Source organism: Scyliorhinus torazame, chromosome 17 (genome assembly GCF_047496885.1).
Source record: "Scyliorhinus torazame isolate Kashiwa2021f chromosome 17, sScyTor2.1, whole genome shotgun sequence".
NCBI classification, from domain to species: Eukaryota; Metazoa; Chordata; class Chondrichthyes; order Carcharhiniformes; family Scyliorhinidae; genus Scyliorhinus; species Scyliorhinus torazame.
Genome location: NC_092723.1, coordinates 163478602 through 163504014, shown reverse-complemented (window position 1 = coordinate 163504014; position 25413 = coordinate 163478602). Strand labels below are relative to the sequence as shown.

The following is a 25413-nucleotide window of genomic DNA, read 5'->3' as shown; positions in this document are numbered from 1 at the left end:
TTCATCAGGATTTTTTTAAAAAGCATGCTCCGGATTTATATTGTCATTCGCCTGTGCATCAAACTTAGTGGAATGTGTAAGAATTCTCAGAACCATCACTTGCCCTCAGAGTCACCTGGCAGGACTCAAAACCAGAACTTCTTTGCTCCCTGGATCTTCGCACACACACTATTTGGGGAAGTGATGGAAGGATTCCAGAGCTGATTATCAACTCGTTGAACCGTGTTCTGAACACTCCTTCCACCATCCACGAGTCCTGGGACGGAATTTTTAATCCCGTTAGCCGGCAAGATCACACTTTCCAACCGTCACTGGGGATCTTGGCGACAAAATGCCGGGAACCTCATTAAAATACGTCATAATGACATGAGCGAGCCCTCCGGCTGGGACTGCCCCCTCACTGAATATTCAGCGGTTAGGTCGGCGCAATTTACAACAGCTGCATGAAAAATGAGAACCTGCCGACCCCACGTCCGAAGGGAATATCAAAGGTGAGCGCTCAGGTCGCCATTACCGGCCTCCCCCCAGGGTGCCAGTCACAGACGGGGCAGCGAAGAGGGCGCGGGGGACCCAGGAAAGTTCAATTCGGGCGGGGGGGGGGGGGGGTTTAGCGGGGGATTCAGTATCGGCATCTAAGGGGATGGGGGTCTTTCGCAGGGCTCAGCGGCCCTCCATGGCTTGAAGCCTCTAGGTGTAAGGGGAGTTTGGCAGCTGGTATGCAAGGATCGCTTCCCGTGTCCTCCCTGCTGGTGATAGCACCACTGAGAGGTTGCTCAGCTGCCATCCCAGAATGGCAGCTGGAAAGTGGTGGGAGCAGGTGAGTCCACACCGTCAGCACTGGGTCCAACTATGAGGCCCATGGGTGGGGTCCCATGAGATGCCAGGCTACATGGGCAGAGTGGGGGGGACCCTGACAAAGGTGTGATTTCCAGCCACGTGAGGTCTGAAGACCCTCACACAGGGGAGAGGACGCCTACAGTGAGAATGAACCCCCCCCGCCCCCCACACACTCAAGCAGCACTGTGAAGCCAGAGGGCATGAACTGTATGGAAGGTCAAGGCCACTTGTTACGGAGGCCACACTGTCAGGGATTAGTGTCTGGGTGGCTGACTGATCAAGTTGGAAAGCTTGTTTAATCCACAGCCTTTGAGTCTATTAACAGCGCCACAAAATACAAAAGAACACAGCTGAATACAGAACAGTCAGCAAACACTAAAAATATCCAGAGTACGCCAAAAACAAAACCACCAGCATTCAAGCCAGCACCGCCCCCCCCCCCCCCAGCCGCAATGGTAGCCCCACAGCGGTGGAAAGGCGCCCAAATGAACAGCGCAGACCACCGGAATAGGACACATGGAGGCGGGACATGGTGGGAGAGGGAGAGACGGGGGGGGTGAGAGAGAGGGAGAGAACACCCCTTCCCTCCCAAGGGGCACAGTCCAAGCCCAAAGAAACAACTCCTTTACACAAAACAATCAAGACAAGGTAATCACAAAACGCCAAAACAAACCCAACAAACAATCAAGAAGAAGGGAAAGCCGTCAGCACACAATTCTTCAACAGTCAGACAACAACCAACAGCAGCACAAAGAGTCATTCGGGCAGCCGCCCTGCCGCTCCCACTGTACCGGCATCCGGTTTTCGGATACCATCCAGTCCAAAAGTCTAAAGACTGCAAAAGTGAGTTATTTCTCTTCCACCTCCAGCCGGCAGCAGGCCAATCAAACTCCACCCCATACTTCACTCCAAGCCAATAAGTAGACAGTAACATGCAAGTCCCTGGCACGGCAGCTACAGGGAGGCAGGCTCTCTCCTCTCCCCTGCTAACCATTTGCAGCAGCATCAGCACCAGGCTCCACTTCCCCTCCATCCAACTGGTAGTAGCATGGTTCTCCCTTGCCTCAGTCCAGGCTTCAAAGTCCGAAATTGGCAGCCAGCATACAGAATAAAACAGCCGGATTCTCCGTCGGTGGGACCCTCCATTTCGCCATCAGTGCACTCACGCCCATGGGTTTCCCAACAGCAGGGGGGTCATCCGGTCAATTGGAAATCCCATTGGCCGGCTGCCGGGTCGGAGAATCCCGCTGCCAGCGGGGACGTGCCGCACCAGAAAACGGGTATGGCGGAACGGAGAATCCCACCTCAGGGTCACAGCCAGAAACAGCAGGAGCTCAAAAAACACACACCCTGCAGCCCTTGAGAGCTGGGGAATAAGGGGCCCGCTAAGGAGGACGTTGACATGCGAATTGCAGTCTTCACATGCATCAGGTGTGCCTCGCCAGCCACAAAGAGAAGCCAGTTGCCTAATCAGGGCCCTGACCCTTCTTTACAGCGACAATTGTGCCAATTTAATCAACATTGCAGTGCTTGAGTGTGCCACTGATTAGTGCTCAATGTTTAACCTTGAACTCCAAGCCTCACACTTACACCTACATAACAGAGGGCTGACACAGATATGGGGCGGGATTCTCCCCTACCCTGTGGGGCGGGGCGTCCCGGCGGGATGGAGTGGTGTGAACCACTCCGGCGTCGGGCCGCCCCAAAGGTGCGGATTTCTCTGCACCTTTAAGGGCCAAGCCCTCACCTTGTAGTTTAGTCGGGCAGTATGGTCGGCACGGGCTTGGAGGGCCGAAGGGCCTGTTCCCGTGCTGTACATTTCTTTGTTCTTTGTTCTTTGAGGGACTAGCCCCGCGCCTGAGTGGTTGGTGCGCCGCCGGCAGGAAAGGCCTTTGGCGCCACGCTAGCCAGGGCCGAAAGGACTTCGCCAGTCGGCAGAGTCAATTTTCCACTTGGTTTAAAACATCCTCATATCAGAAGGCAAGCTCATGCGCGGGGGGGGGGGGGGGGGCACTGCCACAGCGGCCATCGCGGAGGCTGTGGCCAAGGCAGAAGGAAAAGAGTGCCCCCACGTCACAGGCCCGCCCGCGGATCGGTGGGCCCTGATCACGGGCCAGGCCACCGTGGGGGCACCCCCCGGGGCCAGATCGCCCCGTGCCCCCCCCCCAGGACCCCGGGCCCGCCCGCGCTGCCAGTCCCGCTGATAAGGTAGGTGGTTTGATTCACGCCAGCGGGACTGGCATGACAGCAGCAGGACTTCGGCCCATCGCGGGCCGGAGAGTCGCCGGGGGGGATCCGGCCAACCGGCGCATCGTGATTCCCGCCCCCGCCGAATTTTCAGTGCCGGAGAATTCGGCAGCCGGCGGGGTCGGGATTCATGCTGCCCCCCGGCGATTCTCCGACCCGGCGGGGGGTCGGAGAATCCCGCCCATGATCTCCAATGCAAGGCGTTATGGTGAAGTCACTCATCAGTCACCCCGTTTAAGGGATGATGGGGGGCAGCATCTCATTCCCCCATGGGGTTAGAATGCAGGTCTATTGAACGCACTGAACTGCTCTTACACCTCACCCATGGGTGGGGGCATGCAGATTGCTGTGATTCTCAAGGGTTGAAGTGCTTCATTCTTAATCCCAGCAAGTGCAGGTACATTATTATCCTGACTCACCAAGGGTTCTGCCTGAGTGTTGAACTGAGTTCTGATCAAGGGTCTATATTATGGGATGTGCGGGGCAACAACCGGCTGACAAGTGTCCCCCAATGAACTCACCTGAGAATCTATTCTTCAATCCGATGGGTCACTGTACCTGAATCCAGTGCCCACATTCCTGCTGTCCATTTCCGCAGCGTGCTGTTACACACCGGGAGCACTTAATTGGGGTGTTTACCTCACAGAATCAGAACAGAAAGTGCCGGAAATACGGAGGCGGCCCGTCAAGAGAAAAAGTGGGTTGTTGTTTTGGCGATGGGTTCCTCCGTCAACAGTTGAAGCAACTAACTGGCTCTTCCTCCTGACAGATGCCACACATTTCCATCATTTGTTACTCCCACTTCTTCTCAGGCTGTTGGGCAGGTCAGTGTTTACCGCCCACTTCTAGTTTACTGTGAGGATATGGAAAGGTCAAAGGTGACTTCTGGGACTCGCCACCCACGGAGGCCAGACGAGGAAGAGGTCACATGTTCCCTTCCCTGAAGTGCAGGCGTGAGCCAGGTGGGTTTTCATGACAGCCTGACAACTGTTCCGGCACTTTCTCTCTGGCGCCAGTTCACAAATGATCAGGTTTATTAAATTGGGCGTAATGGCTGGTCCTGATGGAATTTGGACTCCAGAGGTTGTTAGTCTGTAACAACCACCCCCTGATGGGGCAGGCAAAGCACAAAGTAAAATTCACTCCACTGTATTTGAATATTGTGGCTTAACATTAACCTCAGAAGAGCTTGCCTTCTTTCTGTACCAGCACTGACTCTCCACGCCAGATGTCCTGTCACCTCTTGGATCAAGATGACTAATTCACTGCCAATTAGTGGCAAATTAAGAGAAATTCTATGTGGAGCTTTTCCCAGTAACTATTGGATTGTGACTGCCCATTTTTATCACAGAGGGCCTTCCAGTGGTGTTTTAAACCAAGTGGAAAATTGGCTCTGTTTCTTCCTAATTAAAACATCCTCATATCCAAAGGCTTCTTGACAAATAGCGCTGACTGATCCCTAGATATTAATTAGTGAAAGGATACGTAGTAGTTTATTTAAAGCTTGCAAAAAAACAGCCTACAAACAGTAACTGTTCCTAATCCTCCAAGAATTGAATGGTAACCAAGGCATTCAAGGCCCATGCAGCTTTTGAATACGTTGAGGGGAAATAAAGAGGCAATCGAAGTTTTAAAGACCCACGAGAAAGAAGTAAGACCAGAAGAAATAATGGTCGACTTCTTCAATATTTTAGGCGCCACAGGAGACAGCAGTGCTGAAATCCTCAGGAAAAATGGTGTGGGGTGTTGCTCTGAAGAAATCTTTATATTCATACGAAGGTTAACTATAGGTTTTTATTAACTTAAATATACAGTAAAAGGTACAAGCTCGGAGCTGTCTCCATGCTTGCTGGTACACATGGCTCTGTCCAACAATCAGCTGACCCTCGGTGCGGGTCATGTAGCCTCTTACATAACTGTGTGTGTGGCACAGTATTCAATCCCACATTAACCCTTATTCTACAAAAGGCCCAAGGTCCACTAATGTCCTTTAGAGAAGGAAGCCTGTCATCCTCACCTGGTCTAGGCCTGTGTCTCCAGCCCCACTTTAATGTACTTGGCTGTGTCCACTCTGGCTCAGCTGTTAGTGGCCTTGCCTCTGAGGTGCAAGGTTCTGGGTTTGACTACCATTCCAGGGCTTTAAGTGAGTTCTCCCAGTGAGCCAGAGAAGACACAGCCAGAGTGAGACAACAAAGAGTGAGTTTGGGAATTTGAATCTTGGTGGGAATTCGAAGCTGGGTGGGGTGGAAGTGCTTTTTATCCCTGGTAAGTGACTGGTGAGTAGTTTTTCTGTTTTCTTTTTCTTTTCATTGGTATATTTATTTATTTTTTCTTCGTTGTTTTTTTTTTTGTTTTGTTTTTTGGAAATTGTAGTTGTTGAAGTTAACCGAAGGTTTAAGACATGGCAGGAGATCTCAGACCCGTGTCATGCTCCTCGTGTGCGATGTGGGAGCTCAGGGACTGTCCCTGGCTCCTTCACGTGCAAGAAGTGTGTCTAGTTGCAGGTCCGGTTAGACTGCTTGACGGCTCTGGAGCTGCGGATGGACTCACTTTGGAGCATCCTCGATGCTGAGGACGTCGTGGATAGCACTTTTAGTGAGTTGGTCACACCGCAGGTGAAAGGTACTGAGGGAGATAGAAAATGGGTGACCAAAAGACAGAGCAAGAGTAGGAAGGCAGTGCAGGTGTCTCCTGCGGTCATTTCCCTGCAAAACAGATTTACCGCTTTGGATACTGTTGAGTGAGATGGCTCACCAGGGGAAGGCAGCAGCAGCCAGGTTCATGGCACCGTGGCTGGCTCTGCTGCGCTGCTGGGCAGGAAGAAGAATGGCAGGGCTATAGTGATAGTGGACTCAATCGTAAGGGGAATAGACAAGCGGTTCTGCGGACGCAATCGAGACTCCAGGATGGTATGTTGCTTCCCTGGTGCAAGGGTCAAGGATGTCTCGGAGCGGCTCCAGGACATTCTGGGGGGGGGGGGGGGGGGGTGAACAGCCAGCTGTCGTGGTGCACATAGGCACCAACGATATAGGGAAAAAATGGGACGAGATCCTACAAGCTGAATTCAGGGAGTGAGGAGTTAAACTAAAAAGTAGGAACTCAAAGGTAGTAATCTCAGGATTGCTACCAGTGCCACGAGCTAGTCAGAGTAGAAAAGTCAGGATAGATAGGATGAATGATGCGCTCGAGAGATGGTGCAAGAGGGAGGGATTCAAATTCCTGGGGCATTGGAACCGGTTCTGGGGGAGGTGGGACCACTACAAACCGGACGGTCTGCACCTGAGCAGGACTGGAACCAATGTTCTAGTGTTTGCTAGAGCTGTTGGGGAGAGTTTAAACTAATGTGGCAGGGGGATGGGAACCAATGCAGGATGTTGGAAGGTAGTAAAACAGGGACAGAAACAAAAGGCAGTAAGGGGGAAAGTGTAAGGCAGAGAAACCATAGTCAAAAATCAAAAAGGGCGACAGTACAAGGAACAGTAACCAAGGGGAGCTCAGTGAATAGAACCAGGAATACTAAAAGGAATAAAACAGGAAGTAAAAACATTAATGGTAAGCGACGCGGCAGGTTGTTACATGAAGATATAGGTTCAACGACAAGGAAAATTAGGAGAAAAGTTAAGAGGAAATATAACTTAGGAGAGGTTACTGATCGAGGTGTTAAAATTCAGAACAGAGGTCAAAAAGCCAACATAAGTGTACTTTACCTGAATGCTCGTAGTATTCGGAATAAGGTAAATGAGTTGATGGCGCATATCATCGTGAATGACTATGATTTAGTGGCCATTACTGAAACATGGTTAACGGATGGTCACGACTGGGAGTTAAATATCCGAGGGTATCAAACTATTCGGAAGGACAGAGTGGATGGTAAGGGAGGTGGTGTAGCTCTGTTATTTAAGGATGACATCCGGGCAATTGTAAGGGATGACATCGGTGCTATGGAGGATAAGGTTGAATCCATTTGGGTGGAAATCAGGAATAGTAAGGCGAAAAAGTCACTGATAGGAGTAGTCTATAGGCCACCAAATAGTAACATTATGGTGGGGCAGGCAATAAGCAAAGAAATAACGGATGCATGTAGAAATGGTACAGCAGTTATCATGGGGGATTTTAATCTACATGTCGATTGGTTCAACCAGGTCGGTCAAGGCAGCCTTGATGAGGAGTTTATGGAATGTATCCGCGATAGTTTCCTAGAACAGTATGTAATGGAACCTACGAGGGAACAAGCGGTCCTCGATCTGGTCCTGTGGAATGAGACAGGTTTGATTAATGATCTCATAGTTAAGGATCCTCTCAGAAAGAGCGATCACAATATGGTGGAATTTAAAATACAGATGGAGGGTGAGAAGGTAAAATCAAACACTGGTGTTTTGTGCTTAAACAAAGGAGATTACAATGGGATGAGAGAAGAACTAGCTAAGTTAGACTGGGAGCAAAGACTTTATGGTGAAACAGTTGAGGAGCAGTGGAGAACCTTCCGAGCGATTTTTCACAGTGCTCAGCAAAGGTTTATACCAACAAAAAGGAAGGACGGTAGAAAGACGGAAAATCGACTGTGGATATCTCAGGAACTAAGGGAGAGTATCAAATTGAAGGAAAAAGCATACAAAGTAGCAAAGATTTGTGGGAGACTGGAGGACTGGGAAATCTTTAGGGGGCAACAGAAAGCTACTAAAAAAGCTATAAAGAAGAGTAAGATAGATTATGAGAGTAAACTTGCTCAGAATATAAAAACAGATAGTAAAGGTTTCTACAAATATATAAAACAAAAAAGAGTGGCTAAGGTAAATCCTTTAGAGGATGAGAAGGGAGATTTAATAATGGGAGATGAGGAAATGGCTGAGGAACTGAACAGGTTTTTTGGGTCGGTCTTCACAGTGGAAGACACAAATAACATGCCAGTGACTGATGGAAATGAGGCTATGACAGGTGAGGACCTTGAGAGGATTGTTATCACTAAGAAGGTAGTGATGGGCAAGCTAATGGGGCTAAAGGTAGACAAGTCTCCTGGCCCTGATGGAATGCATCCCAGAGTGGTAAAAGAGATGGCTAGGGAAATTGCAAATGCACTCGTGGTAATTTACCAAAATTGACTAGACTCTGGGGTGGTCCCGGCGGATTGGAAATTAGCAAACGTGACACCACTGTTTAAAAAAGGAGGTAGGCAGAAAGCGGGTAATTATAGGCTATAGGCCAGTTAGCTCAACTTCGGTAGTAGGGAAGATGCTGGAATCTATCATCAAGGAAGAAATAGTGAGGCATCTGGATGGAAATTGTCCCATTGGACAGACGCAGCATGGGTTCATAAAGGGCAGGTCGTGCCTAACTAATTTAGTGGAATTTTTTGAGGACATTACCAGTGCGGTAGATAACTCGGAGCCAATGGATGTGGTATATCTGGATTTCCAGAAAGCCTTTGACAAGGTGCCACACAGAAGGTTGCTGCATAAGATGAAGATGCATGGCATTAAGGGGAAAGTAGTAGCATGGATAGAGGACTGGTTAATTAATAGAAAGCAAAGAGTGGGGATTAATGGGTGTTTCTCTGGTTGGCAATCAGTAGCTAGTGGTGTCCCTCAGGGATCAGTGTTGGGCCCACAATTGTTCACAATTTACATAGATGATTTGGAGTTGGGGACCAAGGGCAATGTGTCCAAGTTTGCAGACGACACTAAGGTGAGTGGTAAAGAAAAAAGTGCAGAGGATACTGGAAGTCTGCAGAGGGATTTGGATAGGTTAAGTGAATGGGCTAGGGTCTGGCAGATGGAATACAATGTTGACAAATGTGTGGTTATCCATTTTGGTAGGAATAACAGTAAAAGAGATTATTTAAATGATAAAATATTAAAACATGCTGCTGTGCAGAGAGACCTGGGTGTGCTAGTGCATGAATCGCAAAAAGTTGGTTTACAGGTGCAACAGGTGATTAAGAAGGCAAATGGAATTTTGTCCTTCATTGCTAGAGGGATGGAGTTTAAGACTAGGGAGGTTATGCTGCAATTGTATAAGGTGTTAGTGAGGCCACACCTGGAGTATCGTGTTCAGTTTTGGTCTCCTTACTTGAGAAAGGACGTACTGGCACTGGAGGGTGTGCAGAGGAAATTCACTAGGTTAATCCCAGAGCTGAAGGGGTTGGATTACGAGGAGAGGTTGAATAGACTGGGACTGTACTCAATGGAATTTAGAAGGATGAGGGGGGATCTTATAGAAACATATAAAATTATGAAGGGAATAGATAGGATAGATGCGGGCAGGTTGTTTCCACTGGTGAGTGAAAGCAGAACTAGGGGGCATAGCCTCAAAATAAGGGGAAGTAGATTTAGCACTGAGTTTAGGAGGAACTTCTTCACCCAAAGGGTTGTGAATCTATGGAATTCCTTGCCCAGTGAAGCAGTAGAGGCTCCTTCATTAAATGTTTTTAAGATAAAGATAGATAGTTTTTTGAAGAATAAAGGGATTAAGGGTTATGGTGTTCGGGCCGGAAAGTGGAGCTGAGTCCACAAAAGATCAGCCATGATCTCATTGAATGGTGGAGCAGGCTCGAGGGGCCAGATGGCCTACTCCTGCTCCTAGTTCTTATGTTCTTATGTTCTTTAACGCAAAAATCAGGACTGACATCCCAGTGCAGTCCAGAGGGATTGCTGCATTGTTGGAGGTGCTGGATGCAATTCTACAAAATAATTTGGTAGTCCAGTTTGGACCCGTTTGGGGGGGGTGTTTCACGCTGGCCGCGTCGGCGTTAGTGAAGCCCGTGCTTAATTGCACTTATTGCCAAAAATAAACCCCCATGTGATTCTCGACTCACTGGCTCCCTCGCCCGTCAGATTCACCCGACTCACTCCTCAGCATCTTGCCGCTAACAAGGGCGAGCTGCTTCGAAATGCTCCCTCACCACTCACTCCCAGGCAACACACAAGCATGGCAGCACCTAGGCCTGCTCCTTGTATTGGGGATGCTGACCTCACAACAAAGAACAAGAACAAAGAAATGTACAGCACAGGAACAGGCCCTTCGGCCCTCCAAGCCCGTGCCGACCATGCTGCCCGACTAAACTACAATCTTCTACACTTCCTGGGTCCGTATCCCTCTATTCCCATCCTATTCATGTATTTGTCAAGATGCCCCTTAAATGTCACTATCGTCCCTGCTTCCACCACCTCCTCCGGCAGCGAGTTCCAGGCACCCACTACCCTCTGTGTAAAAAACTTGCCTCGTTCATCTACTCTAAACCTTGCCCCTCTTACCTTAAACCTATGCCCCCTAGTAATTAACCCCTCTACCCTGGGGAAAAGCCTCTGACTATCCACTCTGTCTATGCCCCTCATAATTTTGTATACCTCGATCAGGTCTCCCCTCAACCTCCTTCGTTCCAGTGAGAACAAACCGAGTTTATTCAACCGCTCCTCATAGCTAATGCCCTCCATACCAGGCAACATTCTGGTAACTCTCTTCTGCACCCTCTCTAAAGCCTCCACATCCTTCTGGTAGTGTGGTGACCAGAATTGAACACTATACTCCAAGTATGGCCTAAGGTTCTATACAGCTGCAACATGACTTGCCAATTCTTATACTCAATGCCCTGGCCAATGAAGGCAAGCATGTCGTATGCCTTCTTGACTACCTTCTCCACCTGTGTTGCCCCTTTCAGTGACCTGTGAACCTGTACTCCGAGATCTCTCTGACTTTCAATGCTCTTGAGGGTTCTACCATTCACTGTATATTCCCGACCTGCATTAGACCTTCCAAAATGCATTACCTCACATTTGTCCGGATTAAACTCCATGTGCCATCTCTCCGCCCAAGTCTCCAAACAATCTAAATCCTGCTGTATCCTCTGACAGTCCTCATCACTATCCGTAATTCCACTAACCTTTGTGTCGTCTGCAAACTTACTAATCAGACCAGTTACATTTTCCTCCAAATCATTTATGTATACTACAAACAGCAAAGGTCCCAGCACTGATCCCTGTGGAACACCACTGGTCACAGCCCTCCAATTAGAAAAGCATCCCTCCATTGCTACTCTCTGCCTTCTATGGCCTAGCCAGTTCTGTCTCCACCTTGCCAGCTCACCCCTGATCCCGTGAGACTTCACCATTTGTACTAGTCTACCATGAGGGACCTTGTCAAAGGCCTTACTGAAGTCCATATAGACAACATCCACTGCCCTACCTGCATCAATCATCTTTGTGACCTCCTCGAAAAACTCTATCAAGTTAGTGAGACACGACCTCCCCTTCACAAAACCATGCTGCCTCTCACTAATACGTCCATTTGCTTCCAAATGGGAGTAGATCCTGTCTCGAAGAATTCTCTCCAGTAATTTCCCTACCACTGAAGTAAGGCTCACCGGCCTGTAGTTCCCTGGATTATCCTTGCTACCCTTCTTAAACAGAGGAACAATATTGGCTATTCTCCAGTCCTCCGGGACATCACCTTAAGACAGTGAGGATCCAAAGATTTCTGTCAAGGCCTCAGCAATTTCCTCTCCAGCCTCCTTCAGTATTCTGGGGTAGATCCCATCAGGCCCTGGGGACTTATCTACCTTAATATTTTTTAAGACGCCCAACACCTCGTCTTTTTGGATCTCAATGTGACCCAGGCTACCTACACACCCTTCTCCAGACTCAACATCTACCAATTCCTTCTCTTTGGTGAATACTGATGCAAAGTATTCATTTAGTACCTCGTCCATTTCCTCTGGCTCCACACATAGATTCCCTTGCCTATCCTTCAGTGGGCCAATCCTTTCCCTGGCTACCCTCTTGCTTTTTATGTATGTGTAAAAAGCCTTGGGATTTTCCTTAACCCTATTTGCCAATGACTTTTCATGACCCCTTCTAGCCCTCCTGACTCCTTGCTTAAGTTCCTTCCTACTTTCCTTATATTCCACACAGGCTTCCTCTGTTCTCAGCCTTTTAGCCCTGACAAATGCCTCCTTTTTCTTTTTGACGAGGCCTACAATATCTCTCGTTAACCAAGGTTCCCGAAAATTGCCGTATTTATCCTTCTTCCTCACAGGAACATGCCGGTCCTGAATTCCTTTCAACTAACACTTGAAAGCCTCCCACATGTCAGATGTTGATTTGCCCTCAAACATCCACCCCCAATCTAGGTTCTTCAGTTCCCGCCTAATATTGTTATAATTAGCCTTCCCCCAATTTAGCACATTCATCCTAGGACCACTCTTATCCTTGTCCATCAGCACTTTAGAACTTACTGAATTGTGGTCACTGTTCCCGAAATGCTACTGAAACTTCTACCACCTGGCCGGGCTCATTCCCCAATACCAGGTCCAGTACCGCCCCTTCCCTAGTTGGACTGTCTACATATTGTTTTAAGAAGCCCTCCTGGATGCTCCTTACAAACTCTGCCTCGTCTAAGCCCCTGGCACTAAGTGAGTCCCAGTCAATATTGGGGAAGTTGAAGTCTCCCATCACCACAACCCTGTTGTTTTTACTCTTTTCCAAAATCTGTCTACCTATCTGCTCCTCTATCACCCGCTGGCTATTGGGATGCCTGTAGTAAACCCCCAACATTGTGACTGCACCCTTCTTATTCCTGTTCTCTACCCATATAGCCTCACTGCCCTCTGAGGTGTCCTCCCGTAGTACAGCTGTGATATTCTCCCTAACCAGTAGCGCAACTCCGCCACCCCTTTTACATCCCCCTCTATCCCGCCTGAAACATCTAAATCCTGGAACGTTTAGCTGCCAATCCTGCCCTTCCCTCAACCAGGTCTCTGTAATGGCAACAACATCATAGTTCCAAGTACTAATCCAAGCTCTAAGTTCATCTGCCTTACCCGTAATACTTCTTGATGCTGAGGATGAGAGTGGGGGGGCACCCTGTTCCCCCCGAGGGGGTCGGAGGACCAGCAGCAGGGTCACCAATGCCGCCTGGGAGTCAGCGGCTGTCAGTGCGGGCAGCATGACCAGGAGGACCGCTGTCCAATGACGGAAGAAGACTGAGAACCTCCAAAGAGCTGCTAGGCTAAGTTGCCACCTCTCTCCTGGCATCAGCGTCATGGGTACACCTGGATGTAGCATTGACCATGAAACACTAAGAAGATGAGGATCCCTGAATGGGCACTGGGGGGGGGGTCACTATCTGTATCTAGGGGGAATGGAAATCTATCACGATAAAATGTCACACCTGAATACATGTGAAGCCTCTGTCATGTTAATCTTCACAGCAGGCCAGCCCTCACCCCTGCCCCCTGTTGCCTTCCGCTCCCCTCCTTCCGGGCACAGTTGTCCAAGATCAAACGGCACTGATGCAGTCCCTTTTAGAGGATGGGTGAGAGCGCACTGACAGCAGAAAGACCGGAGTCAGACTCTGCAGAAACACAGGAGCACCGAAGCTTTCCCCACAGCGAGTGATCATCACTCTCCTGCCTTGTATAGTGACCCTGCTGACGGTGCCGACACAGGCCCATCACCCTGGAGTGGTGTTACCCAGGCCCATGGAGCGGGGGAACAGGGTGGTCGGGGAGGGGGCGGCGTGATGGGGAGGCAGAGAATGGGGGGGGGAGATTGTGGGGGGGGTGGGGGAGTGGAAAGGGAAAGGGAGGGAAAAAGGGGAGGGTGCGGGGATTGGGGGAAGGGGAATGGGAAGAGAATGGGGAATGGGGGGGTGGGTGGAGTGTTTAGGGGGTAAGGAGGGAAATTGGGGGGGATTTGGAGGGGGAGGGAAATGCGGAAGACTGGGGGAGGGAGGGAAATGGGGAGCGGGTTTGAGCTGACAGACACAACCTCATCCTCGGCGAATCTGGAGATGAGAAGAGCCTCCCTCGTCCTCCTGGCATGTCAGAACCTTACCACCACCTGTGTGGTAGTCGGTATTAGGGCTATTACGGTACTTAGGTTGAGGCTGTAAGATCATTGGTGTGGGAGGTACCTGGGTTCCCACCAGCGCACCCCACGGCTGCACCCTTCCCAGGTGGATCGGTTCTTCCACTGGTCCCACCCAGGGGTGATGAAGCTACTGAAGAAGCCAAAGTCACGCTCCCGGAGTCACGGATGCCCGAGCCGGCGCCTGCATCACCGCCGAAACTGCGACGATCACAAAGGACGACCAGGGCCCCTGATCGACTAATTGCTTCATTCTGATATGTACATGTAAAATGAATACTGTAAATAGTTGTGACATATAATAAGGCAAAACACTGTACCACCGACGGGTACCACCATAACCTCTACCACTGTATCATGCGAGACCACCACCCCCTTTTTTTAACAGGGGGTGAATGTGGTAGTCGGTATTATGGGCATTGCGGTACCTAGGTTGAGGCTGTAAGATCATTGGTGTGGGAGGTACCTGAGACAGGATGACCATCTGCCTGCTGGTTCCGCCCAGTAAGGCAGAGTATAAGAGTCTGTGTTTCCCTAGCAGCCGCATTCTGTACCTGCGCTGCTGGGGGAAACATCTAGTCCAATAAAGCCTTCAATTGTCATCCAATCTCGCTTCTGGAGTAATTGATCGAGCATCAACCTGTCCTGCATCCTCCAACTCCTCCTCGGGCTCATCTTCCAGCCCCTTCTGGACATCTGACGTAGCCACTTGTCCCTCCACCTACTCCTGCTCCTCCTCCAGCATGTCGCCCTGCTTCTGTGCTAGATTGATGAGGGCACAGCAGACAACCACCAAGCAGGAAACGCTCTGGGAGGTGTACTGAAGGGCACTGCCAGAGCAGTCAAGGCATCGGAGCCACATTTTCAGCAGCCGGATGCACCGCTCAATGGCAGCATGGGTGGCAATGTGGGCCTCATTGTATCAGGTCTCCACCTAGGTCTCAGGCCTCTGCACCGGGATCATCCGCCATGTCCTCAGTGGGTATCTCTGGTCCCACAGGAGCCACCCATTATCCTGGGGTGGCCCTCAAAGACACTGGGGACATCCGAGTGCCCCGGGATGTAGCTGTCATGCACGCTCTCAGGGTAGCGAGCACGTGCATGAGTCAGAGATGATAGTCCCTCACAATCTGAACATTCAGGGGGTGGAATCCCTTCCTGTTAATATACGGCATTCCCTGATGCACCGGTGCTCACCATGGCCATCCTGGCATCGGCGACAAATCCTGCAGCTTGGGCATCTTGGTGGGTCTGATACAGGTTGAAAGTGATGTAGTCTGATGCCCGGGCATAGAGTTTCCACCATCTCCCGGATGAACCTGTGGGCGGATCACTGTGAAATGCTACACAGGTCCCCGCTTGAACCCTGGAATGACCTGTTGGCATAAATGTTTAGGGCTGCAGTGAACTTCGGGGCCACCGGGGGCAGGTGTCCTCCTCCTCCACAGGGTGCCATGTCCGCAAGGACGTGGCATTGGTGCCGCACTGTCTCTTTGTTGAGTCTTCTGCGGCACATGGTGTCCATCAGATCATTGTGTGACCAACAATGCCTGTACACCTTGGGGCGTCGCTGGCCTCCTCTTCTGGGTCCCGCCTCAGCCTGATGGGTGGCCTGGTGTTCAGAATGTACAGTGGCCCCCTGCACATGGGGTGCTGCCTCAAGCCTGTGTTGTCACTGCTGCCTTCTATGCATCTATGCCTTCCATGGCAACCTCAGGGCAGCATCCGCGGGATCAACTCCAACAAACATTGTTTTATCCGGAATGAATTGGAGAAGGATAAAGACTGACAATCAATTAGTGCTTCCATCCCGGGACCGTCAAATCCCCCAAGCCTCCCCCAACCTTACCATGACTGTCCCGGCTGGTCTCAGAGTGCCTTCCAGTGAGCCACTTGTGCTGGCAAACCTTGCTCACATACTCACCCCCGACCACATCAGGAGCCCCTGGGCCCCAGACCTCTGCTGGGAAGATTAGGGAGACCATGCTCAGTTGACGTCTGCTTACTCTCTGGTCATGAGAAGATCCACAGTGGTGAAGCCTCTACTCTTTCGTGTTTTATTGTTGGTGGTTGGCAGCTGCCTCTCTGGTGTTGACCCTCCTAGAGGTCAGGCAGACAGTTCAGGCATCAACGTTCTCTGGACATGCAGTGCACTAATAATTCTCTGAGACATGGCACGTGAGCTCTTGAGGAAGCACTGAGAGTTCAGGAGCGTGAAGTGCTATCGCGACTGTGAAGCTGGAGGCTGCTCACAGTTGAAGGGGGTGAAATTGAATTTCAGGATAAACGCCGCAGAGGGGCTCTGTCCTGGAAGTGTTTGGTAGGTCTAACAACACCCCCCCACCCCCACCCCCCAAAGCACTGGGGCAGTAGCTCCGGTGCCCTTAAGCCGGAAAATGGAAATGGCTCCTCACCTCCTCACTTTCCCTCGGTAGACATTGCTCCAGCTTCACATTTTTGAAAAGATGTAATGATCGACGCCCACATGACTGCCCGCTGGTGAATAGGGTAATATCCAGGAGGCTGCGGCATCAGGCTTCAATCTTGCTAATGAGATTGAAAAGAATGCAAATGAGGGTTAATGATATTCTCCCCATTTTGGGCAAGACCTGGCACTCACCACTGGCAGCGGGGCGGGTGAATAGCAAAATGGCTCATGCCCGGCGCAAATCTTGATTTTGCCCTCTCCCGCTATTCACACGGCACTCACTGATCCACGCCTGGCATAACGCGGTCGCTGAATTGTGGCCACTGTCTTTTGCGTGGGATATTAAACCGAAGGCTCACTCGCCTTTTAGGACGGAGATGAGGAGAAATGTCTTCGCACAGAGGATGATGAGCCTGTGGGATTCTCTAACACAGAAGGCTGTGGAGGTCAAGTCACTGAATATATTCAAGAAAGAAACAGGTAGATTTCTAGACCCTAGAGGTGTCAAGTGGTATGGGGAGAGGACTGCTGTTAGAATAACAGAATCTACAGCCCTTCAGCCCAAACTGCTCCATGCCAACCAAAAAGCACATCTCAGCTAACCCCATATGCCTCCATTTGGCCCATATCCCTCTGTTGAGATAGAGGATCAGCCATGATCAGTTTGAATGGCAGAGCAGGCTCGAAGGGCCGAGTGGCCTAATCCTGAACTGATTTTCCGATCCCAGGTTTTGTGGCGTCTGCAGATTTTGAATGTGTGCCCTGTACACGCCGGGTACGGGTCACAATGGGTTTGGGTCATTAATATATATCAAGGAAAACCGTGATCCCAAGACCGACCCTTGGGGAACTCCCACTATATATTGTCCTCCAATGCAGAAACTCCTGTCACTCAACCAACTCGGTAGCCATGGGCATCAAGCTTGCTGACACACCTGGTTTTGTGGCACTTTCTCTTGTGCACAGGGGGGGCTGTGGTGGGGAGAGATACACAATCGGGAGGGACTGAGATGCAGAAACATTAAAACTGCAGGTGTGTCGAAATAATGAGTCTGTAATAAGTGCTGCAAAGGAGTGTCTGTAGCTGCAATGAGACTGAGATAATAAGACACATCACCACCTTGTATCTTGCAGATTCCCCCCCCCCCTCCTCCCCCCCACCTTATAAGGCTAGGCACATTCCTGCCAGCTCCTCAGCTCGGCAGGAGCGTGGTTTCCTGTATAGTGGGGAGATTATATCGCCCAAGATTTCTCCTCACTTATTTGGAGTGTTTACCAGGTAACAAGTAATTATTGGAATACATAATTAGCATCAGTCGCTGGATTTTTCACTCAAGCGGCCTGTAATTCCTGTAATGGTTCAGCTTGGCATTTGGGAATCATTTTCACAGAATCTTATCAGTCCAGGCAGGAGTGTTGTTGTAAACCTGTAGATTTCTTTTGGGGGATGGGGGGGGGGGGGGCGGTGCAAGGCACTCGTGGGGGAACTCGGAGATCTTACCGTACTGATCTCTGTTATTCAGATGGTAATGGGTGGATTGTAACCCTGGCGACTCAGGTAGTTAAGGCAATGTGGGAGGTGGAATCAGTCCTGAACGAGGGTGAATTGTCAATCTGCTTTATACCCCGTGCTCAACGACATACTGCAGACTGAGCTATGTGCTGTTCCCTATCACTGAGCTACATGGGCCCCGGTTTCTGCAGCACCTCAATTTGAAAATCGCACCCTTGTGTTCAACTCTCTCCATGGCCTCACATCTCCCTGGGCGGGATTCTCCGATATTGCGGCAGAGACCCAGCGCCGTCGTGACGCCGTCGAGTTTCCCGACGGCGCCAAACGGCCGCGATCACGAGCGATTAAGGGCCCGAAAATGGGCTAGCTGCAGGACCACGAGGGACTCGGGGAGGGGGGGCGTAGCGCAAAAGCAGCGTCGTCATCGCGCGACGCCCGGCTGACACCGCGCACCGTCATTTAAAGGGCGCGATCCGCGCACAGGACCCAAGACGACGAGATGGCTGAGCCCCGACGAGCCGCACCGAGGTTCCGCGACACGGACCTGGACACCCTGCTCGATGAGGTGGAGCAACGCAGGGCCATCCTCTGCCCAAGATGTGGGCATCGCCGACCGCCTAGCACGGTGAGGCGCGGCTGGCGTGAGGTTGGCACCGTGGTCAGTGCTGTGGGGCACACCCCCAGCTCCGGGGAGCAGTGTAGGAAGAAGGTCCACCACCTCACGAGGGCTGCCAGGGTAAGTGCCACAAGGGTGCCCCCGGGTCACACCCAGCCCACCCCCACCAATGTCTCTCAGCAACACCCCGCCCGGACACGAAGGGGGGGGGGGTGGGCTCAGGGGGCACAACGTTGTACTCGACCCACATGAGCAGCGCGACCCCCTGGAGAGATGCCATGGCGTGGCTCCAACTGTCCCCGCACCCAGCATTAATATAGCCTATATCTGCACGCCCTGATAATACCCGCCTAATTGTGATGCTTTATCCAAACCCCCCCCCCCCACCCGCCCCCCCCCCCCCCCCCCCCCGCCCCCAGGATAAGACACCTCACAACCATCGTGAGCGTATGAGAACTGTAGGAGGATCACCTGAGCTGCACCCCCTAACCGTCCATGAGCAGAGGGCCCTGGGCCTCGCTGGGGGATCCACCACCCGGGAAGTCGCCAGGTCGGAGGCGCAGAAGCAAGTGAGACAACCCTGCATGTCCCCCCCCCCGCCCCTCAGCCCGTCATCCCCTCCTCACACTCTGCCCACTGCACCCCCGAACCCTTCCCCCTCACACTCTGCCCACTGCACCCCCAAACCCCTCCCCCTCACACTCTGCCCACTGCACCCCCGAACCCCTCCCCCTCACACTCTGCCCACTGCACCCCCGAACCCCTCCCCCTCAAACTCTGCCCACTGCACCCCCTCCCCCTCCCCACTCACACTCTGCCCACTGCACCCCCTCCCCCTCACACTCTGCCCACTGCACCCCCGAACCCCTCCCCACTCACACTCTGCCCACTGCACCCCCAAACCCCTCCCCCTCACACTCTGCCCACTGCACCCCCTCCCCCTCCCCACTCACACTCTGCCCACTCCACCCCCGAACCCCTCCCCCTCACACTCTGCCCATTCCACCCCCGAACCCCTCCCCCTCACACTCTGGCCACTGCACCCCCTCCCCCTCACACTCTGCCCACTCCACCCTCGAACCGCTCCCCCTCACACTCTGCCCACTGCACCCCCTCCCCTCCCACTCTGCCCACTGCACCCCCTCCCCCTCCCCCTCACACTCTGCCCACTGCACCCCCGAACCCCTCCCCCTCACACTCTGCCCACTCCACCCCCGAATCCCTCCCCCTCACACTCTGCCCACTGCACCCCCTCCCCCCTCCCCCTCACACTCTGCCCACTGCACCCCCGAACCCCTCCCCCTCACACTCTGCCCACTGCACCCCCTCCCCCTCACACTCTGCCCACTGCACCCCCGAACCCCTCCACCTCACACTCTGCCCACTGCACCCCCAAACCCCTCCCCCCTCACACTCTGCCCACTGCACCCCCTCCCCCCTCACACTCTGCCCACTGCACCCCCTCCCCCCTCACACTCTGCCCACTGCACCCCCTGGTGCACACCACACAGCCGAGCCGGTACAGCAGGTGGAGTTGGAGCAGCCGAGGGGCTGGACGGTCGGAGGGCAGTCCAGAGACCGTTCTCGCCGGTTGGTGGACAGACGGACCCGACGGGGCCGCTCTCGCCGGTTGGGAGAATGGCGGGACGGCGTCACGCGATATAATGGCACAGCCAGCGAGTCTCCCAACCGGCGCGGCCTCGGAGAACCGCGCCCCCCGTCTCCGTAGCCTCTTCAGACTTCGGGGATATCGGCACTCCTCGAATTCTGGCACATCCCTGATTTTCACCACTCCACAATTCGGAGCCATTTCTTCATTTGCCAAGGCCCAAAGATCAGGGAGTCCTGGCTAAAGCTCTCCTCCTCTCTCTCTCCTCCTTACCTTCTCCTGCTCCCCTCTCTCTTTAACCAGGCTTTGGTCATGACTGAATGACTCCTTATGTGGCTCAGTGTCAGACCTTGTTTGACCTTAGGGTGTTTCTCTATTTTGAGGCGCTACATCAATGCAGGTTCTGCTTCTTCTTTGTTTCAAGTGTCTTCATTATATAAGACCATAAGACATAGGAGCAGAAGTAGGCCATTCAGCCCATCGAGTCTGCCTGGCCATTCAATAAGATCATGACAGAGCTGATGTGATAATCCTCAACTCCGCTTCCTTGCCTTATCCCCATCATCTTGGATTCCCTGACTGATTAAAAATCCGCCTATCTCAGCCTTGAACACACTTAATGACCCACCCTCTACAACCCTCTTTGTGGTAAAGAATTCTCCAGATTCACTACCCCCTGGGAAATTCCTCCTCATCCCAGCCTTAAATTGGTGCCCCCTTACTCTGAGATTGGTCCTAGACTCTCCCACAAGGGTAAACAACCTCTCAGCATCTGAGCGTCTGTCCATCAACGGAAACAGCTACCAGTTTGGAAATAGGTGCTGCCCCTCAGGCCTCTGCGGTTTGTACCTGACCTGGAATATTTGATGCTAACCTAGGCTGCCGAAAAGGGAAAATGTTTGTTTACCTGGTGCCATCATCTGGTAGTGGGATGAATGAAAAAATCATGAGAAAAGAGTTTGGGAAAGCCAGCAAAAAAATTCACACTCATTCTTTATTAATAACACTGATTGACAGGGGTGGGTATGAGTAGCAGAGTGATAGCTTTACATCCAGTCCAGCAAGAGATTTAAAATGGAGCTGTGCTGAAAGGTACAAAGACTTGCATTTATATAGCACCTTTCTCGAGCTCAGAGCGTCCCAAAGCACTTCACAGCCATTGAAGTACTTCTGAAATGTGATCACTGTTGTAATACGGGAAATGTGGCAGTCCATATGCACATAGCAAGGCCCCACAAACAGCAGAGTGATAATAACTCGATAACCTCGTTTAATGATGTTGGTTCAGGGATAAACATTGCCCCCCCCCCCTCCCCCCCCCCCCCCCCACACTCAGCCATGGGATATTTCACATCCACCCGAGAGGGCCGACAGGGCCTTGATCAGCTAAACACCTCATCCCAAAGATGGCACCTCCAACAGTGCAGCACACCCTCAGAACTGCACTGGTGTCAGTTTTTGATTTTTCTACTCAAGCCCTGGAGTGGGCCCAGTTGTGATAAGAATATCACAACGGTTGAAATTGACGCGTCAATGAGCTTGCGTTGTGCTCTGAATGGGGCCGGTTAAGGTTCGGGGTGTTTGCAGATTTGGGGCCGAGGTAATGGAAACACTTGGCAGGTAAGGAGGCCATTTGGTCCATTGTCGCCGTGCTGGCTCTTTGAAAGACATATCCAGACATGGAAGAGCTAGAGAGGGTGGGGTCATGGAGGGATTTGAAAACAAGTGTTAGAAAGTTAAGACTAAGGTGTTGCAGCACTGGGCACTAATGTAGGTTAGTGCGCAAGAAGGGTTAGGGGTGAAAGGGACGTTACACTGGTTAGGATATAGACAGCAGTGTTTCGGATGCACTCAAACTGACTGGGCAAGAGGCCCAGCCAGGAGAGCATTAGAATAGTCGAGTGTGGGGCTGTCATAAGCTTGGATGACAAGTGTGGTAAAGTCCTGGGTCCAGTCACCCAGATGAGCTGGGTTCTTGCACAGACAGCATCAGCCAGTGCGCATTGCAGAAGGCGGGTAAAAGTCTGTCATTATGTTGGATGCAACAAGCTCTTTTTGGCGTGCAGACAGATAAATACACAACAGCCACAAGAAAGGATAAATTTCTCACAGTCAAGACGCTAACACACATCACAAATCTGCACTCTTAGCCCATCGATTACGCTGTCACATTGCTGGAAATGCTCTCCTGGATTCCGAACGCTTTTGTATCCTCCCGGTGTAAATCCGGAGTACGTATTGTTTCATTACCCATAATCAAAAGCTGTTGTTTGACTTAATTAACTGCACGTCTGTAATCATCAGTCCGACTGCTATGTCAGCGAGCTAAGCTTTCTGCTAACAGAATAGGGCTCTTTTTTATAACCGTGAATGCTAAATGCCTTGTCAGAATTTTAATTGGAAGCAGCTAAAGGTATAAACAAAATAACTGACATGCTTTCTCCTTTCTTTCTTTCCCCTGACAGAACTGGTTTCCTGAGCTAAATAATTAGAGGTAGTTTGCAGTAAGGAGCCGCATTGGTATATGGATGTGCTGTTGCTATCAGGGTAAGGAACGCTGCTGGGAACATGCCTGTAGCATTGCTTTGGTCATCAGTGCGCATGAGGTAAAACACATCTACTCCTCAATAGGCACCAGCATCACTGGAAGACAAGTTTACAAGAAGCAGCCTCTCGTAACCATCTTGCTTTGTTGCATTCAATGATAAGATTAATATACTCAATCACATAGGCTTCATCATCCTAATCCGTGCATTTGCTACCTTGAGTCTTGGCTGTTCTAATACATTACCAGCCCACCTTCTACTCCCCCTAAACTTGAAGCCATATAAAACTCTGATGCGCGTGTCCTAACAGGCATCAAGTTCTGTTCGTCCATCACTCTTATACTCACAGACCAACATCGGCTTCCTGTCTGGCAGTGCCTCGAGTTCAGAATTCTCATCCTTGTAGTCAAATTCCCTCCGTGGCCTTGCCCCTCCCTATCTCTGCAACCTCCCTCAGCCCCACAACCCTCCAAGTTCTCTCTGCTCCTCTGATTCGTACCCCTTGAGCGTCCCCGATTTTAATCTCTGCGCCAATAGTTCAGCTGCCTGGGCCCTAAGCTCTGGAGTTCTCCCCACAAACCTTTTCCACCACCCCTAGCTTTAAGACTCTGCTCAAAAACTACCTCGTTATCCAAGGCTTTGGTCATCTACCCCAATATTTCCTTTTCTCAATGTCAATTTTTTATCTGATAAACAATGCTGTGAAACATTTTACCACAGTACAGGTGCTTATAAATGCAACTCTTAGTTGTTGAAGTTCGACAGTTGTAACAAAACTTGTTACGTGGCACTTTCGGCCTCCCACCACCCGTGGCACTATAGTATCTCAGTTGTGCATCTCCCAGCTCCCCAGCCAAGAGGACAGCTCCAGCTCTATTTCCCCACCAGCCTTAAGGGTCAAGAGTCTGAGGGCTAATGAACACCTTATCATGGCTGGCAATGGGGCAGGAGGCATGTGTCCCAGGTCAGCTCACGCCCACTCCCCCACCCCTCCCCCACCATTAGAACTTCCAATTGAAGTTGGAGGGGTGGGGGAGGTGACGTGACTATACTTCACAAGCATCTCATTGGCTGTAGAAAACCAATTGGGACATCCTGAGATTGTGAATGTTGCCATAGAGATACAAATCCTAGCTTTCTGTGCCTGGATCTCTGATATTCACGCACGTTGTTCAAATCTCAAATGCACTGAAACTGGAGATTGAAGCCGCCAATCACAAAGTCACTTCGCTTGTCTTCTCCCCTGCTCTTTGCAATCTTGGTGATGTTCTTTACCTTAGTCCTTCGCTCCTCATCTAATCTCTGTAAGAATAAAATTAAGCTGCCTTAATGCACAGTTTGAAAGAAAGATTGACAATCTCTAACCTGCAATTTTAACATTTGCATTGGATCTCATGGAATACTTGCAGCTTGAACCATGCTCCGTACAAAACCAAAATGCCAATCCTGTCACCACATCGCTACCTAGACTGTAAATTAATGGGATTATTGACATAGTTTCAATGATCGTGAGGTTGATTGATTGATTTGATTTATTGTCACATGTACCGAAGTACAGTGAAAAGTATTTTTCTGCGGCCGAGGGAACGTACTCAGTACGTACACAGTAGACAAAGAGAATAATCAACAGAGAACATTGACAAATGGTACATCGACAAACAGTGATTGGTTACAGTGCGGAACAAGGGGCCAAACAAAGCAAATACATGAGCAAGAGCAACATAGGGCTTTGTGAATAGTGTTCTTACAGGGGACAGATCAGTCCGAGGGGGAGTCGTTGAGGAGTCTTGTAGCTGTGCGGAGAAGCTGTTCCTATGTCTGGATGTGCGGGTCTTCAGACTTCTGTACCTTCTGCCTGATGGAAGGGTCTGGAAGAAGGCAGTGCCTGGGTGGGAGGGGTCTAATGTCTGGGTGGGAGGTTTGGACTAATAATCCAAAGATTGTAACATGAATTTTTCTGACTCCCCAAAGGCAAGAGTGGAGTTGGCGTTTGGGGTGGACCATAAGACATAGGCACAGAAGCAGACCTTTAGCCCATTGACTCTGCTTTGCCATTCAATGACATTGTGACTGATCTGATGTGATAAACCTCAACGCTACTTTCCTGCCTTATTCCCATACCCATTGATTCCTTCACTGATTAAAAATCTGTCTATCTCAAGCCTTGAACATACTTAATGACCCAGCCTCTACAAACTCCACAGATTCACAACACTCCAAGAGGAGAAATTCCTCCTCATTTCCGTCTCAAATGGGAAATCACTTATCCTTGAGATTATGCCTTCTGGTCCTATACTCTCCCAGAAGGGGAATCAACCTCTCAACATCTGCCTTGTCAGGCCCCTGAGAATCCTGTAAAAGGAACAATGACAGAAGTTCATTATCAAAATCTAGACCTCAAGCCCTACATCACACAAAGACTTGAGTTGACAGTAAGAATGAAGTTTTGTTATGGGGAATCTGAGTGATTATTCCTCCGTACTTGCGTAATGAAGTCCTTGACCAACCATGAGGGACATCCTGGTGTGGCGAGGTTGAAGGAACTAGCATGCAGTTGGTTTTGGTGGCCAAGATTAGGTGCTCAAATCAAAGAGAAAATGGGGCAATGTCAACCCTGTGCAAAACTAAGAAACACTCCACCACCTGCAACCATTATATCCATGGGATGTTCCGATACAGCCACGTCAGAGAATACACATAGACTACGCTGGTCCAGTGGAGGGTCACATGTTCCTAGTGATTGGGGATTCACGGTCTA

General features: G+C 50.8%; 1 long non-coding RNA gene across 2 annotated transcripts in view; it reads left to right on the top strand.

Annotated features, from left to right (window-relative positions):
- The first annotated feature begins 17546 nt into the window (after positions 1–17546).
- LOC140393596 (uncharacterized) overlaps positions 17547–25413 on the top strand; it is a 130678-nt gene continuing 122811 nt past the window's right edge. For both annotated transcript variants that reach the window (XR_011935685.1, XR_011935684.1), the window contains exons 1-2: positions 17547–17650; positions 22575–22656. This is a non-coding gene — a long non-coding RNA (uncharacterized lncRNA). The remainder of the gene's footprint in view (positions 17651–22574; positions 22657–25413) is intronic.